The sequence below is a fragment of the Dipodomys merriami genome, unplaced genomic scaffold (genome assembly GCF_024711535.1).
Source record: "Dipodomys merriami isolate MVZ:Mamm:240054 unplaced genomic scaffold, mDipMer1.0.p SCAF_379, whole genome shotgun sequence".
Taxonomy (NCBI): domain Eukaryota; kingdom Metazoa; phylum Chordata; class Mammalia; order Rodentia; family Heteromyidae; genus Dipodomys; species Dipodomys merriami.
The window spans coordinates 462,688-478,892 of record NW_027205370.1 but is presented as its reverse complement, the minus strand read 5'-3'; the positions used below and the strand labels follow the sequence as shown (position 1 = coordinate 478,892).

Here is a 16,205-nt window from a genome sequence, read left to right as displayed (position 1 = left end):
GGCAACCATCACCACACCCCACCATAACTGCCTTTTGAGCTTCCAAAGAGCCTCAATGAGGTGAGAGTTCAAGCTGGGGGAGAAGCATGTGATAGGGAAGGGGGGATTTCCTATAATACCCTGTCTCAAAATATTAAATTCCTGCTATGTGTAAATTCTATTGTTTTATGTCTATAGGACAATGCTTGTAAAACTGTCATGTGAACACTTGTCTCCCAAATCCTGTTAAATTACAGGTTATGATTTCTTTTTTTTTTTTGGTCGGTCGTGGGGCTTGAACTCTGGGCCTGGGCGCTGTCCCTCAGCTCTTCAGCTCAAGGCGAGCGCTCTACTAGGATTACAGGCGTGAGCCACCAGCGCCCGGCAGGTTATGATTTCTTTAAATCTAGCTGGGGTGCAGTCCCAGAACTCATAGTTTTGACAGACTCTCAGATGACACAAATGCTATTGCTTAGCTTCATGAAGTCTAATAGAGAAAATAATGAACACACGTTCTTAAAAGTGTGGTTAAAAATATTAAGTGCAAGCTGGGTGCTAGTGGCTCACGCCTGTAATCCTAGCTACTCAGGAGGCTGAGATCTGAGGATCACAGTTCAAAGCCAGCCCAGGCACTAAAGTCTGTGAGACTCTTCTCTCCAATAAACCACCCAGAAAACTGGAGATGGCACTGTGGCTCAAGTGGTAGAGCGCTTGCCTTGAGCTGAAGAACTGAGAGACAGCGCCCAGGCCCAGAGTCCAAGCCCCACAACCGACTATATATGTATATGTGTGTGTGTGTGTGTGTGTGTGTGTGTGTGTGTGTGTGTGTGTAATATATAATATATAATAATATGTATAATATATATTAAATGCTGTAAACCTGGTCAAAGGAATGACACATAGCTGAAGGATGGTATAGTTAATCCGTGTATAAGGGTCTCCACAACTCCAGTTGTGGAGGGCTAGGAAGGGCACTGACCAGGAGTCAACAGCTATGGGTTCTGGTAAGATATTTGGACAAGAATTCAATGGCACTGATCTTTCCTGGAAATGGTTGGTAATGGTATGGCGATTATGGGATATGATGAATTTGAACTAGCTTTTCAAACTGTAAAATGTTCAGCCAGGCGTCCCAGTCACAGAAGAAGCAGAGATCAGAAGAATCACAATTCAAAGTCCACAAGTCCACTCTAAGCAAAAGGCAAAAGAGCCTCTCTGAAAAATAACTAAAGAAAAAAAAGGAATAGGAGCATGGCTGAAGTGGCATGATTGAGGCCCTCCGTTCAAAGCCCTGTACCACAAAAACAACAAGCCAACACAAATCTGTAAAAATGGTTACGTGGAAAGGTGTCACATGGCTAGAAAGTAGGATAGAGTTAGGTGGTAACTGTTGAGAGGAATGGGACCAACCAAGTTGCAGGCTTCATGAAGAAGGTACACTTGAGCTGTGTAGCACTTGGACAAATGAAGCAAAGGGATGAAGAGTCATTCCAAGCTAGGAGATTAGCATGAGCGGAACAAAGGCGCAGAGATAGGAAGCTATACAGCAGAGGAAGGAGTGCATTCATGGTGGGGACAATGGTAATATTTCTCTTACTGCAACCAGTTGCTTTTTTTCTTTTTCTTTCTTTTTTTGGGGGGGTCTGGTCATAGGGCCTGAACTCTGGGCCTGGGCGCTGTCCCTCAGCTCTTCAGCTCAAGGCTAGCGCTCTAGCTCTTGAGCCACAACGCCACTTCCAGCTCTTTTCTTTTTGCTTATGTGGTGCTGAGGAATCGAACCAAGGGCCTCAGGCATGCAAGGCAAGCACTCTACCACTGAGCCACCTTCCCAGCCCCGCAACCAGTTGCTTTTACCACCAACCTTCATTTTTTTCTTCTTACTGTAAAGAGGAAAATGAAATATTTTTCCAAGTCATATCCTTGTTAAGAATAGGAGAAGGAAGGAAAAAAGAAGGAAGGAAAGATGGAAGAAAGGAGGAAGGAAGAAAGGAAAAGAAAGAGAGGGACAAGAGAGGGAGGACCTATAGTTACATGTTACTAGAAAGATGGGAGAGGGGGTTGGGAAGGTGGCTCAGTGGTAGAGTGTTTGCCTTGCATGCCTGAGGCTCTGAGTTCGATTCCTTAGCACCACATAAGCAAAAAGAAAAAAGCAGGAAGTGGTGTTATGGCTCAAGTGGTAGAGCGCTAGCCTTGAGCTGAAGAGCTGAGGGACAGCGCCCAGGCCCAGAGTTCAGGCCCCACAACCGGATCGAAAAAGAAAAATGGGAGAGTGAATTTTCTTTTTTTGGTGGGCTCACAGACAAGTTCTATTTAATATGAAAATGGCATGATTCATTATTTAAATATGCAATTAATATATACAATTCTAAAGCAAACCTGGCCACTTCATTCATTTGTAGACTCACCCCAGAACCAGGCATTTGGTGTCACTGTAATTCCAGGTACCCAGAAGCTGGAGATCTGTGAGTCTGAGGCCAACCTTGTTAACACAGTGAGACCCTGACTAAGAAAAGCAAACTAAACAAACAAACAGACCTTCAGTTTAAATATTTATGGAGAGGCCGTGTGCTTGGAACACAAACTTGAAGACTCAGTCAGTCCTGATTACAATCCACTTGATTTTTCAAACTTTGGTGGTTTGTGACTTAAATTAGATTTCGGCCATAAGAACGGGGGGGGGGGGGGGGGGGGGAGGTGGGTGAATAGAGGGTTCCCAGATGGACAGAAAAATCAACTTGGCCTTCTGTTCTCCAATTCAAGCTGCTCTCCTGATTTCCCAACCTGAAAAGTCAAATAACAGAATTGCTTTGTAAAAGGAGCCCAGAAAAAGGTTTTAATGGATACAATAAAGAATTTTTGCCCCGTTTGGCTACTCCAAACTGTCCCCACCCTCCCTAGCTAAATGGAAGGTGGCGTGTCTGTGTGTGTGTGTGTGTGTGTGTGTGTGTACTTTTCCCCATAATGAGAGATTGCCTACCCAAGGGAAAATCTGTCACCTCGAATTCTGTTCTTATTACATCATTCTGGAGGGCGTGTGTGTGTGTGTGGGGGGGGGGATAGACTATTTATGTTTTATGCAAGAAGTACAGGAATACATTCACATCTATGTACATAAACATCTGTTTGCACAAGGACTGTCAAGGCAAATATATCCCAGCAATTGGCAATCATTGGTGGCATGAGAAAGATCCTTTTCACTACCGCGTGTGCAGATAGTCTATTGAAAAATGGATGACACAATTTTAAATAATGCATGAAGAAGCTGGGGGGGGGAGCGAGGAAGGGAACCCCACCAAGTCGGGGCGGGGCGGGGGGGGGGTCGGGGGAGCTCATTGGGGTGGAACGATTTGGACACTGACTTTGAGTCAGGAAGGGAGAAGCTGATCCGAAGCCACATCCAGAGCCTGGAAAGGAATGACAGGAGGAGGCGATCTTTTCTTCTCCGCAGGGGAAAGCAGAGCGGCAGTTCTTTTCATCAGAGACCGGCTTCCAGTTTATCTAGACAGGAAGAGGAGGGGAAAAGGGGAAAAAAAAAAAAGAAGGCGAACCCCTTGCCGTGCCATTGTTCCCACAATGCCGTGACTCGGATTCGAACCGAGGTTGCTGCGGCCACAACGCAGAGTACTAACCACTATACGATCACGGCGAGCTACCGGGGACCTGTGGGGCGAGCCTTCCGAAAGTCCTCTTCAACACTCATAGGCCGGCCCACTGGCTACGTCACCGCCTGACTAACCAACGGGGTGGGGACGCGGACGGTGGGGAGTGCGCAGGCGCATTACACTCTTAGCCCGTTGGCTCGGGTGGTTCTTGTTTTGGTTCTTTTTTTTTTTTTTTTTTGGTCCAGAGAAGCTGAGGATGACGCTACTGGGAAGTTGGGGTGGGGTTGGGGGGGTGGGGGAGAGGCGGGGAGGAGGGTGGTGCTGGCGATCCTCATGGCTTCCCGGTGAAGGGGGTGGGGGGGGTGGTGGCGGGGCTCAGACCCATCTCTCCCGGGTGCCTTGAAGAGGCTTCCAGAGGCCTGCAGGGGGCGATCCTCACCGGGGTGTGTGTGTGTGTGTGTGCGGGGGGTCGGGGTGGGGTGAAGGGGGGTGAAGGGGGGGGAGGCCTCCTGGTGGCTTGATTTCCCCGCAGCAGGGACCCATCGAGGCCTTGCGGAGCGAGTGGACGTTCCCCTCCGGACCCAGATCGGTTACTAGACCGAAGTCAGCCTCTCTGCCTCCTCGGCCCCGGCACCCAGTCCTTGCGGCCTCTCGGACTCCCTGATGCCGATGCCCACCCCCCGATCCGAAGCCCGGGAATGCTCACCTCCCTGCAGCCAGCAGGGACCCCACACACACACACACACCCGCCACGGATTTTGTTTCTCCCCCTTCTGGTCCACCTGCTCGCACCCACCCCACCGAGCACCTTTGGGCCGAGGACCCAATCCAATAGGCGATGACTACGAAACGGAGGATGCGCCCACGGTCTCTGACACATGAATTGAGGGTCCCCATGGAAGTCTTCCTTCAGCGTCTTCAGCCCCCAATGAGCCCCTCCGGGGACACCGGGGGGGGGGTGGGCTCTGGATGAACACGATCAGATCGCTGCTGTCACTCCCTAGAGTCGCAGGACATCCAACAAGCTCTGCTAGCTCATTTCTCCGCTTCCCACTCCCCAGGTACTTGCATTCAATCAACAGGTACTTGAGAAGCGCCTGGGAAGGCCCGGGCCCCGGGGGGGGGCCTTATAGCAGTGGGGGGCCTTTATAAAGAAGATTTAGGGAGAAACGCTCAGAAAGAGGAATTACTACACCACCTTGTCCACACTCCCTGCAAGCCTCTGCATATTACATTATCCCGTTTCCCCCCCACTATCATTTTATATTTTTTATTAGCATACATTATTAAGGGAGGGGGAGGGGTTGTGAAATTTCCATACAAGATATCCCAATCCATCGACCCCCTCCACCACTTTCCCCTCTGCCCCCCAGCCCCTCTCCAGAAACAATTCCAACAGGTTTCAGACAAGCATCTAAAACTGCAATGATGTTTCCTCTCTCCATTCCCCCTCCTCTCCATAACCGACCTCTCCCCCCCCCAGCCTGTTTTAATCTCCTGACATGCATTTGTTATTTTAAAGTGCATATTCCTTGCACAAAGGGGTTTCATCATATTCTGCTTTTTTAAGAGGTACCTTCCAGGAGCCTTCCTTCCAGGAGCCTCCTCTTCCAGAACGATCTGGAATCCACGCCAGGGCGTTTGGGTGGAAATCTGCGAGACGATGTCCTTTCACATTTTAGCCTGGCGAGTTCCCGGTGCTTTTGTCTCCCGAAACGTCCCCCAGTCGCTTAGGAACCAGGAAGCCCAAATCCTTGGGTAGTCCAGTTGTGAATCAACTTTATCCTGCGACAAGGGAACGGGATCCATTTTCCTGTAGGTTACGATAGAGGGTTTAAAAAGAAAAAAAAAAAAAAAAATGGAGGAAATGGACAAAACGCTGGCCCCTTGCCGTGCCATTGTTCTCACAATGCCGTGACTCGGATTCGAACCGAGGTTGCTGCGGCCACAACGCAGAGTACTAACCACTATACGATCACGGCGAGCTACCGGGAACCCGGAGCCAAACGGCCTCCCTTAGTCTCTTCTCTGTCAAAAGTCCCGCCCCCTTTTGACGTCATCACCCCGTCCCGGCTAGTTCCCGCCTATCAGCAACCTCGCCGCCGCGCCGGCAGCCGCCGAAGCTGGCGCGCTTTCTCCTCAGCTTTCGGGGCGGACTCGGAGCTCGCGAGACACTTCCTCCCCCTCACCCCCCTGCTTCTCTAAGATAGCGTTTGTTTTTTTGGGGGGTGGTGGTGGTGCTGTGGTCAGAATTCCTTTTCGTAGCATGTTGAGAGAGAACGACGAGTCCCTCCCGCTCCCCTCGGCGACCCCGGGCTCTCCACACGTCACGGTGGGCCCGGCGTCGTCGGCGTCCCGGCGTCGGCCGAGCGCTCCCACGTCTCCCCCCCCCCATCGGCGGTGTACGCGGGTCTCCCAGGCAGAGCCTGGCGCTGTCTCCCCCCGCCCCGGGGGGGTGTGGAAGGGGTCAGCTGGCGCTCCCTCCGTGGAAAGTTCGAGAAAGACCGGACGGCGGCTCTCCACACCTCAAGGACGGCCCTTGGCGCCCGGCAGGCCGTGGCGTCCCGGTAGCTCGCCGTGATCGTATAGTGGTTAGTACTCTGCGTTGTGGCCGCAGCAACCTCGGTTCGAATCCGAGTCACGGCATTGTGGGAACAATGGCACGGCAGAGGGTCGCTTTTCCTTTTAGGGGGTTCCCCCCCCAGTTCCCGGGGTCATCAACCCCGAGAAGCTGTGGTTGGTTGGCCCATTGGGCTTAGGTCAGGGCCGACGTTTTTGTTTTTTTTTTTTCCCCTTTCCTAGCCTTTAAATGAAAATTTAACTAGAAAAATGCTCGGAAGCGGGAAGAAGAAGAACGACTCCGGGACGCGATGTGTTCCTTGGATGTGATTTTCTTTAGGTGGCCAGTTTATTGTGCTGATGGTTTTCTCCCTGCTGTCTTACATCCTTCGTGCTTTTGTTAATGCAAAGACACATTTCCCTGTAAGGGCACTCAGTGGTTTGTCTTATGTAAAAACTAGTGGGTCTGCTCACCAACTAGCCAACCCCTTCCGTCCCAATAGGTGAATATCTTTTTGTTTTGTTTTTCCAGTCTGGTAGGATGATGGTGTAGTTGTACAAAGGGGTGACAATTCCGTAAGTCCAGTTACGAGTTCAGTGCTGCTTGGACCCTGTCACCCCCTTCCCTCGTTTTCCTCCATTTCTTCCCTCTTGTCCCTCCTCTCAAGTTATTTAGGAATGTCTTATTTTTTGTATATATTATATCTATATTTCATATATTTTATTATGCATAATATATATTATATTTTTTATATATTCTGGGAGCTACTACTCTGTCTTCATTTGGTACCCATCAATGGTCAAGCCGTGTAGTGGTTTCTGTGAAACGTCTCGTTAACGTTTGGTGGTCCAGGTGTTCTAGTAGTAAGGTGCAAGCTTTTGATTAAGGGTTAGAAGAAGTCAGATTAGACAATGCACTGAGCCATGTTTGGTCTAGATCTTGAGACAACTAAAAATATGACCAGATGTAATGAAAGTATTAGTTCTTTTCGCCACTATGAAGGATGCCCCAGAAATGATATTCACTTTCTCTTTGAGGCTTTTTATCTCCTACTCTAGGCTTAAAAAGCAAACTTGTTTTATCTGCACTTTAAGAATGAAACTCAATACGTTCAACACATTAGCATGAGGCAGAATGGAAGTGAGCTTTGGAGTTGGTTCTCTTGTGTTTGGTTGTGGCTTTGTCAGCACGGAGGAAGGAATGAATGAAAGAGCGATCTAGAAATAAACCTCTGCCTCTGCAGCGACTCCTCCTGGTCCTGCGGTGGCAAAGCAGGTTGGGGAGCATTTGTGAGAGACGGGCATTCGATGGGGTTGTGCTTTTACTCACAATCCATCAACAAATACTGAACAGGATGTTAAAAAACAAGACACCGCTGCAGTGTTCCTGGGTTTCTCAGTACCCAGTTCCCTCGATTTGATGAATTTAAAGCCACACAACAGGATAGCTCACATCATGGAATGTTCTGAGTAGAAAAGAATAAGGAAAGGTGAACCTGAGATTTTGGCTGTTATAATCATCTAGAAAATGAACATCACCAACAAAAGCGAACATAAACCAGCCAATAGGAACATGATATCTTTATACCTCAAATCCCTCACCAAATAACTTCACCAAGTTTTTACTATGTGGGCTGAATTTAGGTGACAAGGTAGGAAACAAAGTCTCTTGCTCATTCCCAGTGGCCCTGCCCCCATGTCCTTGCTGTGCTTGCTTGCAAGCGCTTCTGTACTCTGTGCTATGAGTTCACCCAAGAGCCTAGGAGTGGGGGAAAGTATTGAGTTGTCATTATGCTTATTACTAATAAACACAAGAAAACAAAAGCCACCAACTACTATCTGATGTAACCTACTGGTTATCTATATCCTAAGCCAGGAAAACTGAACCGAGAGTTGCACTGTGACTTAGATATAGGGAGAGTAACAGGATAGGAGGTGATTTCCTGTACTTCCCACTGCTGATTTTTTTTGGCCTGGAGATGGATGAATGCAGCTATCAAAATTTCATAACAACCTGATTTAAGGTCACTCTGCCAGTTTCCCTTACTGATTTGAAGCCTACAAAGTAGACTTCGGTACTGATTTGACAGCCCATTAGGCTTTCCTGCAGGGAAAAGCTCTGCTTTGCTCAAGCTTTTGCATTGTTGACACTTATTCTTTAAATGTGATATTTTGGTTCAGATTCGTGTGTGTGTGTGTGTGTCTGTGTGTGTGTGTGTGTCTGTGTGTCTGTGTCTGGTGCTAGGCCTGGGCACTATCCCTGAACTCTTTTTTTCTTTTAGATTTTCTTTAAATTGAGTTTTATTTCATTTAATTTATGTTTTCTTCATCACCAGTACCTATGGCACAATAAAGATAAAACTATAAAGGTACAAAATATCAGCATGTGTTTGACAATGACAGTCACAATTTTTGGTGTGTTTCACTACATATCTCATTTTTCTTTTTTTTTTTTTTTTTTTGAGTCCGATCGTGGGGCCTGAACTCTGGGCCTGAGCACTTTCCCAGCCCCTTCTTTTTCTTTTCTTTTTTTTTTAAACAAAATTAATAGTATAATTTAAGAATCAGATCAGAGCTTGATCACTGTCAACCAGATTTCACCTTGGTGATGCTGGACACATTCAAACATTGAATTTGTATAAAATTTAATTTGTACACAATTTACTCTGTTGGGGTAGGAATTGAATGAAACACTTCAATTTTTTTTTTTCTCGATGCAGGGTCTTGCGATGGAACCTGGCATGGCCTTAAACTGGTTATCCTCCTGCCTCTGAGGGCTGGAATTATAAATGTGAACCACCACACTTGGCTCATGCCTTTCCATCTTTAACAGTAATTTTTATATTATTCCCTAGAATATCTGCACACTTTTCAAAGTACTGATCTACTTAGAAAAATGATATATACCAAGATGAGAAATCCATGAAGAGCATGGTTTCTACATGTATTTCTCTGTAAGGAATGTGCTGAATTTTCTGCATAAGATAAATTCTGTTCCTTAATACCAACAAATACCTTCATAAGAAAGTTACTAAGTGTAAGAAAAAAACATTCCAAAACACATAACCTGGACAGTACAGAAATGAAATATTCGTTGAATAAAAGGATGTGGTAATCTTTCTGTGGAGAAAAAAACATTGAGGAGATTTATATATATTCTGAAAAGTAAACTAGCTTTGAAAAGTAAACTGGCTTTGCCTGTTCTCTGTTCAAACACTTGGTATAGCTATAGACTGAACCAACAAGTTCCTATGTTTTGGAATCAGTCTTCCTGCCAATGAACTACATTCCTAGCCACAGAATATAATTCTTTTTTTTTTTTTTTTTTGTCGGTCGTGGGGCTTGAACTCTGGGCCTGAGCGCTGTCCCTCAGCTCTTCAGCTCAAGGCGAGCACTCTACCACTTGAGCTACAGCGCCGCTTCCGGTTTTCTGGTGGTTTATTGGAGATAGGAGTCTCACGGTCTCTCCTGCCCGGGCTGGCTTTGAACCGCAATCCTCAGATCTCAGCCTCCTGAGTAGCTAGGATTACAGGCGTGAGCCACCAGCGCCCGGCTAGAATATAATTCTTGTATTTAATCTTTTATGCCAAAGTATGTGTATGTATGTCCTAAAAAGTCACAGTGAAAAATATTTGAGAAATATTCAACCACTTATTTGGTTTGGTCCTGAGTATTGAACTCAGGATCAGAGTACTGTCCCTGGGTTGTTTTTTTTTTGTTTGTTTGTTTTGTTTTTTACAAATTTTTTTTTTTGGGTCCAGTCGTGGGCCCTGAACTCTGGGCCTGGGCACTGTCCCTCAGCTCTTCAACTCAAGGCTAGCGCTCTACCACTTGAGCCACAGCGCCACTTCCAGCTTTTTTCTTTTTGCTTATGTGGTGCTGAGGAATCAAACCCAGGGCCTCAGGCATGCAAGGCAAGCGCTCTACCACTGAGCCACCTTCCCAGCCCCTCTCTTGCTTTTAAAACTGTTTTATGAGTGTTGATTCTGGGAATGTGGCTGCCCCCACCCATCACTTCAGCTGGATACTCAAACTCTTTCCCAGGTTTCAGTGCCAAAAAAATGGCAGGCAGTACAAGAATCCTTTACACACACATTGCAGCTCTGTTTCTGGTTTTGGTTGGATTTGTCACTTTCTGCAGGTATCTGGTGTTCACTCTAAGTCACTTTGTTTTTCTTTCTTCTGTCTGGTAGTCTTTGAGGTACAGAAGCAGGTCCCTTCTTTTGCTACATCCTAACTTCCATTAAGGAGTAGCCAAGCTTTGAATTGAAATCTATGGCACTTAGCTATTAATAGGCTGTTGAGCCAGGTGCTGGAAGCTCACTCCTATAATTCTAGCTACTCAGAAGGCTGAGATCTGAGGATCACAGTTCAAAGCCAGCCTGGGCAGAAAAGTCAGTGAGACTCTTATCTCCAATTAACCACCAGAAAACCAGTGCCCTACTACTAGAGCCACAGTGCCACTTACAGCTTTTTTCTGCTTATGTGGTGCTGAAGAATTGAACCCAGGGCCTCATACATGCAAGGCAAACAACTCTACCACTGAGCCAACATCCCAGCCCTCACGGGTATTTTAAGGTACAGGTTCCAACAATTACAAGAATATTTTAAGCAACATGTTAGCAAAATCTGAATTGGAATAAATTCGAGCTGTACAGTAGGTGCCTAGGGAGGAGGCTACAGTTCCACTAGGAGGCGCTGTAAAAGACTAACACAAAAGGAAAAGGAGCTAACATGAGAGAGTTCCATCCTGCTGGGCACTGGTGGTTCAAGCCTGTAATTCTATCTCAGGAGGTTGAGATCTGAGGATTTTGGTTCAAAGCCAGCCTGGAAAGAAAAGTCCATGAGACACTTATCTCTAATAAAATACTCAGAGAAAGTCAGAAGCAGCACCATGGCTCAAGTGGTAGAGTGCTAGCTTTGAGCACAAAGGGACAGCAAGCGCCAAGGCCCTGAGTTCACACACCAGGACCAGGGGGGAAAAAAAGGCCGCCTTTCCTTCCACCTACTTATCCATCTATCCATACATTCACTCCAGTCCTTTTGCTTTTCTTTCATGTAGGACTTACTGCTTTCTCCATAATCCTCCTATTCTTGCCTCCCAGGCAGCTGTAATTATAAGCATGCATATTGTCTCTGAAAAGGAAATTTATTGCAATGTTTTATTTATATATAAATCATATTTGAAATTTTTGTAGTAATAAATGAATAGCTATTTTGGCAGAGGAAATACTAGCAATTTTCAGTGAAAATTGAAAAAGTTGTTGAATCTGTTCTAAATGATTTAGGGGTCTGGTTAGCAGTAAAGGCTTAGCCACTAGACACCAAGCTATCTTGTATTTTTTACAGAGCAAAATATAGAGTCACTACTCTCCCCCAAACAACAAAGGCCCAACATTTTAATGAGGTAGAAGGTTAAGCATACACAGAAAATAAATCAGATAATAAGCTTTAAAGAAATAATCTTGGGCTGGGAAGGTGGCTTAGTGCTAGGGTAGCTTGCCTTGCATGCATGAGGCCCTGGGTTCGATTCCTCAGCACCACATAAGCAGAAAAAGCTGGAAGTGGCGCTGTGGCTCAAGTGGTAGAGTGCTAGCCTTGAGCTGAAGAGCTGAAGGACAGCACCCAGGCCCAGTGTTCAGGCCCCATGACCGACCAAAAAAAAAAAAATCTACTGGCTGGCAAGGTGGCTCAGTGGTAGAGTGCTTGCCTCACATGCGTGAGGCCCTGGGTTCGAGTCCTCAGCACCACTTAAGTAGATAAAGCCAGAAGTGGTGCTGTGGCTCAAGTGGTAGAGCACTAATTAGCCTTGAGCCGAAGAGCTGAGGGACAGTGCCCAGGCCCAGAGTTCAAGCTCCATGACTGATAAACAACAACAAGAAAACACTAGTATTTTCAGTGGTTTCTTTATAACCCCTCATATGCAGTTAGTGGTATACCAAAAGCAAGAATCTTTGGAAAGAGTCTATGGAAAAGACTTTGTGATTAATGTCCAGCATCATGGCTACTCTAAACATTGCATTGATAAATGTATACTTGCCAGTCATTTCTGTTTATGAATACTTCCTGCTCTTAATACTCCTCCCTCTTTCCAGCCAGTTCTAACAGGACTTCCTCCCACCATAGTCTCTTCTTTGTTATTATTATTATCTAAAAATAATGAGAAAGCTTAATAGTACTAATTTTTCATAACAAGCTTTCCATTTATCCTCATCTTCCCTTAGTTGTTCATATTACGTGCATAGAAAAAGGTATCTTGAGTATGCAGATTGATGTCAGCATTCTTGATGTCCAAATGAGCAGTATTGGCTACTGCTTCTATTTAAAATTCTGTTGTGTATTGATTGTGATCTAGAGCTTTAAGGCACTACTTGGGATCTTTTCTTGCTTAGGGTGTTTGCCAGTAACACGACAGATTTGATAAGAAACTATTAGGTTGACTCCTGCTTGCCTTCATTCAGGTCATCTTACAAATCTAATGTTTGGTTGTAGGTTTTTTTTTTCTCCCGGTCTTTTCTTTTTATCATCACTTTTAAAATTTGCATTAATCAGCAGTACAAGGAGTTTCATTTTGATATATCTGTATATTTGTACGGTGTACCTTGATCAGACTCACCCTTTCCTGACTCTCCCTCCTACCTCTTCCCCATTGCAGCCTCTTCTTACTACTGTCTGGACCCTGTCCCTATGTCGCTTATATAACCTATTATATTATTAAGCAAGCTGGACACGAGGACTCTCTTAACTTGAAAGATAATCATTTAGTCATTGAAAATTTTAATCTTAAATGCTTTATAATTGATTATTAACCTTTATGTTTGTGTGCTGTGCTGCCACTGAGTACTTTATTGTAGTTTTCTATCTTTTGATAGATGCAGGCAAATTATCAAGTCATTAAACTTGGTTTTTTAACATTAGCTTCACAGTGTACTTAGACCAGCTCTCTTCCCTAATCTTCTTCCCCCACCCCCCAGCCCTATTTAAATATCTCTTTATCCAGTTCCTTTCAGAGAACCAGCTAACCTGGTATTTGTTGAAGAGTGTTAAAATATTATCCTTGTACCCCAAAGTAACACAGTTATTTTCTTTTTCTTTTTTTTTATTATCTTTAAGTAGTTGTACAAAGAAGTTCCCATTCTACAAAACAGTATATGAATACAAAGTGTCTGACAACATTGTCACCCATCTCTCTTAACCGATCCCTTCTCTCACTTTTTTTTCTTTAATTGAGATTAGGTGATTATATAAATTTCACATATTTCACAGTATTGTGGAATAGTTATACTTAGTTATGAGTCACAAACACACTTTAATTTTCACAAGGCAAATTGTCATTATCATGGTCTATACAGTCTGTGAATTCTATGAGCTTTGACTTTACAAGTTATTTTTTCACATCAGGTGATGTTTACATTTCTTTCCTTTTGCTTAGTCTGGGCTGTTCCCACTTAATTCTATTCCTCCTCCTGGCCTCCCTCTGTTCCATGCATATATCTACCATATTTATGGTCCAGAGCATGGAGTCATTTAGCAATGATATGACAAAATGGGTGGCTTTCTTTTGTTTCTTGAGTCTTGTTTGCCATATCTTCTTGTATTTTGGCAGTGCTGCAGTAAACATGGAGGTGCATGTGTCTTTGTATACTGGTTCCTGTTGCTCAGTGTAGATGCCTAGGAGTGGTATGCCTGGGTCATAAGGGAGGTCTATATTTAGCTTTTGGAGGTATCTCCAGACTATTTTCCAAAATTGTTGTATTAGTATACATTCCCACCAGCAATGCAGTAGGGTTTCTCTTTCTCCACATCCCCTCCAGCATTTGTCATTGGCTTACTTTAGGATGTAGGCCATTCTGATTGGGGTAAGGTGGTATCTCAGTATTGTTTTTATTTGCATTTCCTTCACAACCAGGGATGGTGAACATTTCCTCATGTGTTTCTTTGCTATTTTTATCTCTTCTTCTGAGAAGTCTCTCTTTAGTTCCCTTGCCCATTTCATGATTGGTTTGTTAGATTTGTGAGGGGTTAGTTTCTTGAGTTCCCTGTATATAATGGCTATTAGAACCTTGTCTGATATTTTGCTGGTAAATATTTTTTTCTCAATTAGTAGGCTGTCTTTCTAGTTTGGTTGCTATTTCTTTGTCTGTGCAGAAACTTTTTATTTTAAGGTAGTCCCATTTGTCCAGTCTCTCTCCAATTTGTTGTGACCCTGGGACTCTGTTTAGGAAGTTCCTGCCTGTGTCTATAAGTTCAAGTGTCTTTCCTAGTCTGTCCTGCAGTAGTTTCAGAGTATCAGGTTTGATATTAAGATCTTTAATCCATTTTGAGTTGATGTTAGTTCATGGTGATAGGCTAGGGTCCACTTTGATTTTTCTGCATGTAACACAGTCATTTTAATGGAATTCTCTCGAACCAACCTCTCAGAACTCTCATACAGATGGAAAAAAAAATGATTCTCTGGTACCACCAGGGCTTTGTGGTGTACCTGGGTCTTCAAAGCACACATCATCTAAGACATGGCAAAGAGCAATGAAGTATGGGAAAAGTATGTCTATAAGTGAAGTAAAGCATATAACGCAAGAGTCAGCTTAGACTGTGTCTCTCATTTAACCCTCTGATTATAACACTCCCATATCCCTATACTATTTTATTTACTTAGCCAATCCTGGGGCTTAACCTCAGGGCCTGGGCACTGTCCCTGAGCCTTTGTGTGCTCAAGGCTATCACTTTATCGCTTGAGCCACAGCACACTTCAGCCTTTTCTGAGGAATTGAACCCAGGGCTTCCTGCATGCTAGGCAAGCACTCTACCACTAAGCCACATTTCCAGCCCTATACTGTCTCTTTAGAGTGCAGTTCTCTAACAGTTATTTCCTTCTTCTGTCCAGCTTCCTCACTTGGCACTTTGCCCAAGCTAATCCAAACCCAGCCCTGGTCCCACCATCCTAGTTTACCTTTGGCTCCCACATGAAAAGTAAGATAACCAACCTCCTACGGGAACTTGAAGGTACAAAGTGAAAGGAATATGTTCTTCCTAACTTAGGAACAACATTGAACCTAAATATAGGGATAGAGAAAGAAAGCCACAGAGATAAGAAAAGAAGCAATTATTGAACATGGCTATGTCCCACATGATGTGTTAAAGTCTTTTATTTATTTCATTTAATTAAATGTATTATTTCATTTAATTCCACAGCTTTGTAAAGATGGCAAAGTTCTTTCCCTTTCAAATAGCTTGTCAGGGACCAACAAACACTTGGGTGTGGTTATAGAGGATTGTTGAGTGTGGGTCAGAAAACAGGGCATAGAATGCTGAGAACGACATATGAGAAAGACATATGTCCTCTCTCACATGTGGCACCCATATCTGAAAACAAAAGGAGATGAGTATAAAATTCAGGGAATGCTTAGTGGTAGGAATCTGTGGGAGGAGGAAGGTGAAAGGAGAGAGAAAAGGCTGGGGAATGAAAATACTTGGTGGGCATGTGTGAAAAAAGCAATAATCAAATTTATTAAAAGTATTTTTTAAATTTTTATTTAATTTTTTTTTTGTCAGTCACGAGGCTTGAACTCTGGCCTCTGTCCCTCAGCTCTTCAGCTCAAGGCAAGCACTCTGGCCTCTGTCCCTCAGCTCTTCAGCTCAAGGCAAGCACTCTATCGCTTGAGCCACAACACCACTTCTGGTTTTCTGGTGGTTAATTGGAGATAAGAGTCTCACAGACTTTCCTGCCCAGGCTGGCTTTGAACTATGATCCTCAGATCTCAGCCTCCTGAGTAGTTAGGATTATAGGCATGAGCCACTGGCACCTGGGTAAAAGTATTTTTTAAAAGGAGGATAAAAGAGGGGCTGGGAAGGTGGCTCAGTGGTAGAGTGCTTGCCTTGCATGCCTGAGGCCCTGGGTTCAATTCCTCAGCACCACATAAGCAAAAAGAAAAAAGCCAGAAGTGGCGCTAGCCTTGAGCTGATGAGCTGAGGGACAGTGCCCAGGCCCAGAGTTCAGGTCCCATGACTGGACCCCCCCCAAAAAAAAAAGAGGATAAAAGAGTAATAGAAGGTAAATTTGATCAA

At 44.7% G+C, this 16,205-nt stretch overlaps 1 protein-coding gene, 1 long non-coding RNA gene and 3 other non-coding genes across 8 annotated transcripts in view; 2 read left to right on the top strand and 3 right to left on the bottom strand.

The window, feature by feature from the left end:
* Nucleotides 1-2,514: 2,514 nt before the first annotated feature.
* Nucleotides 2,515-6,148, bottom strand: LOC138804889 (uncharacterized). 4 transcript variants are annotated; one of them, XR_011365375.1, is made up of 5 exons: nt 5,547-5,603; nt 5,158-5,394; nt 3,609-4,581; nt 3,339-3,477; nt 2,515-2,760 (listed from the first exon to the last, which is right to left on the bottom strand). It is a non-coding gene; the product is annotated as an uncharacterized lncRNA (long non-coding RNA). The 4 variants fall into 4 exon arrangements; XR_011365374.1 differs by having other exon boundaries at nt 4,390-4,581; XR_011365373.1 differs by lacking the exon at nt 5,547-5,603 and adding an exon at nt 6,107-6,148 and having other exon boundaries at nt 3,339-4,581.
* On the bottom strand, nt 3,554-3,625 carry Trnah-gug (transfer RNA histidin (anticodon GUG)). Its single transcript has one exon. It is a non-coding gene; the product is annotated as a tRNA-His (tRNA).
* Nucleotides 5,492-5,563, bottom strand: Trnah-gug (transfer RNA histidin (anticodon GUG)). The gene has a single exon. It is a non-coding gene; the product is annotated as a tRNA-His (tRNA).
* LOC138804887 (sodium/nucleoside cotransporter 2-like) overlaps nt 5,726-16,205 on the top strand; it is a 34,226-nt gene continuing 23,746 nt past the window's right edge. The window contains exon 1 of the mRNA XM_069989402.1: nt 5,726-6,172. The gene's annotated coding sequence lies outside the window, so the exon portion shown is untranslated. The remainder of the gene's footprint in view (nt 6,173-16,205) is intronic.
* Nucleotides 6,156-6,227, top strand: Trnah-gug (transfer RNA histidin (anticodon GUG)). Its single transcript has one exon. It is a non-coding gene; the product is annotated as a tRNA-His (tRNA).